The sequence below is a fragment of the Mus musculus genome, chromosome 17 (assembly GCF_000001635.26).
Source record: "Mus musculus strain C57BL/6J chromosome 17, GRCm38.p6 C57BL/6J".
NCBI classification, from domain to species: Eukaryota; Metazoa; Chordata; class Mammalia; order Rodentia; family Muridae; genus Mus; species Mus musculus.
This window is the reverse complement of record NC_000083.6, coordinates 66,629,488-66,632,688: the sequence shown is the minus strand read 5'-3', so window position 1 is coordinate 66,632,688 and position 3,201 is coordinate 66,629,488.

The following is a 3,201-nucleotide window of genomic DNA, read 5'->3' as shown; positions in this document are numbered from 1 at the left end:
TTGCAATCCTTATGCTCTTTTCCTTCTCAACTACTCCTCCTCTCGCCTGTGTGTACATGTGTGTTGTTTTCCTGGAATTTACCTGAAAGAAAGGAATGCACATACCTCAGCAGAAGGCCTGCCTGGAACATGGAACGTGGATTGGTATGCAGCAGTTGTTGGAGAAAGTTTGGATAAAACTGTTGTTCAGGGTCGGACTCTGGCCAAAGCTACCAGTGATCAAAAATGAAGGCACTGGAGAATGACCCTTGATTGAGAAAGGAGCATCCCCAGTCCTCAGGTTTCTTTCCCCTTCATGTCCCTAATCTCTGTGCCCAAAAGGAGCATCATACTCCCTACTCCTTTGGAGAATCTGTGAAATGGAGGCATCCAGCTGCATAGTGGTGTTGATCAAACCAGACGAGATCACAGACTCACAGATCAAACCCAAGAGATCACAGCCTCACATATTTTAGCCAAGGCTCTAATAGGAAAACTGTTGGTCTTCAAATTTTTGTAGAAGTGAATGATCTAGAACACAGTTGAGCACACTGTCTAAAGATGACCTTCAGAGATTCTCATAGAGGCTAAAAATAGGCTTGTGTGGATGCTTACACATCTTTGTAAACGGGAGAGGGTCAAACCTGGATTCTCAAGTGGGGTGGTGTCTTAGTCAGGGTTTCTATTCCTGCAAGACCAAGAAGCAAGTTGGGGAGGAAGGGGTTTATTCGGCTTACATTTCCATACTGCTGTTGATCACCAAAGGATGCAGGACTGGAACCAAGCAGGTCAGAAAGCAGGAGCTGACGCAGAGGCCATGGAGGGATGTTCTTTACTGGCTTGCTTCACCTGGCTTGCTCAGCCTGCTCTCTTATAAAACCCAAGACTACCAGCCCAGAGATGGTCCCACCCACAAGGGGCCTTTCCCCCTTGATCACTAATTGAGAAAATGCCTTACAGTTGGATCTCATAGAGGCATTTCCTCAACTGAAGCTCTTTCTCTGTGATAACTCCAGCTGTGTCAAGTTGACACAAAACTAGCCAGTACAATTGACCCCTTGTCAACTTGACACACAAAAACATCACTAGTAAGCCTCAACCCTTACAATCTTATTCATCCCCAAGATCTAAATAACTTTAAAAGTCCCACAGCCTTTACATATTCTTAAATTTTCAATTTCCTTAAAATATCCATCTTTTTTAAAATCCAAAGTCTTTTTACAATTAAAAGTCTCTTAACTGTGGGCTCCACTAAAACAGTTTCTTCCTTCAAGAGGGAAAATATCAGGGCACAGTCACAATCAAAAGCAAAAGTCAATCTCCAACTGTCCAATGTCTGGGATCCAACTCACGATCTTCTGGGCTCCTCCAAGGGCTTGGGTCACTTCTCCAGCCATGCCCTTTGTAGCACATGCATCATCCTCTAGGCTCCAGATGCCTGTACTCCACTGCTGCTGCTGCTCTTGGTGGTCATCTCATGGTACTGGCATCTCCAAAACACTGCATGACCCCTTCAGTCCTGGGCCTTCAATTGCAACTGAGGCTGCACCTTCACCATTGGCCTTCCATGCCCTCTCACAGTAAATCCCTCTGAACTTGATATTGGAATTTAATCTTTCATATTGACAGGAGATCTCTTGTTGCACGGGCATTCTGAGTTTACTGATGGGTCATGGTGAAATCTAATGTCATTCTCTGAGGAGTGATCTGCCTCAAACTGAGCTCACATCCTCTGCAAGAGCAGTATACACTGAGCCATGCCTCCGTCCAGCTCCACCAACCCATGTCATTTTGAATGTCAGTTTCATGTATGGTTGTTTTCTCTAACCTAGTATATTTTGTCTTCAAGGAGACTCATGGACTGTGGGACTGTGGAAGATAGCCTGGTCTCCAGTTGAGCTAAGGCTAGAAGCCCCGGGAGCACTGAAGGGATGATAGGAGCTTTGGCTGCTTCTGGGCACCAGACCCCTGTCACTAGCCACAGATCCCCATAGATTTGTGGCCATCAGTCACGTAAGGGCAATGCCCCAAACCCCTCCACATGTAGATGAGAAAAAGGACATAGTCTGTGGCTCAAGATAGAGATTGCCATTCTAATGAGATACCTAGAGGCCTGGAGGGCTTAGTCAATAACCTTTCCTTTCCAGACATTCCTCCCTGCAAAAGGTATTTAATCTCAGGCTCACCCTGAGAAGGGGGGTATGGTTTTACACATCCACTTTCCGCCATGACAATGAATACCTTAAAACCATGGACTGCTTCTTTTCATCAGGGAGCCATGGAGAAGGCCTTTGCCTACAGAGTCGATGTCTAATCTCCCATAGAAGACCTCTCTGAGCTCCCAGTCACAGCCGCCACCAAGCCCAAGCCTGTTGCTCATCAAGCCTATCACCACGGGACCAGCCGGAACTCCCCTTCTCCCACCAGCCCTGGGGCCGATCCAACCTGCAGGCCCAGATTCCATTCTCAGCTCTTACACAACTTCCAGTGGCACCTGGGTATTCAAGATCCTGGGAACCCCATGACCCCGAGCCAGCTCCTGCTGACCTGCACCTCAGGCTGCACTTTCCCACCCCAGGTTGTGTCCTGGTGCTTTCCTATGGCCCAACACCTGCCTGGCAACTGTGTTGAGTAAGCGCTGTCAACTTCCCATGTCCCACCTCCCCAACGGGCTGTGCACTGTGGTGGAACCGACACAGGACCCACAACCCTACAATTGACAACAGTGAAAGGCATGGGTTTTTTCATAACCTTGAGATCACCTCATTAGACTGGGAAAGAAATTGCAGAATTCTAATTTGAGGCTGAATCCGACATCAGGAAGAAAGGAGATCAAATTCTTGGGAAATGCTTTAGCGGGTTTCTGTCCTGGTATAAATCACTGTAGGTAAAGCAGACTCATGTTCTGAACTCAAAGGGGGTTCTCCATAGTTGGGTATAGATGCTGAATGGGAGCAGAACACGTTTGGGGAGTTGTCTAAATGATGTGTCTCGTTTATTTGCCCAATGAATGTAAGCAAGCATAAGAGCTACATGATCAATCCATGCCTACGGAGCTCCAAAGAGATGCTTGAAGAAATTGAAAGAAAAGATTGGAGTCGTGTGAAAAATACATTAACTTTGTTTCTCACTTGATAATCCACAATCAATAGTATTTCTGTGAAATAGTTTTGCTATCAGCCATCAATGCCTGCATCACAAGCACCTGTTCACTGGGTGTTT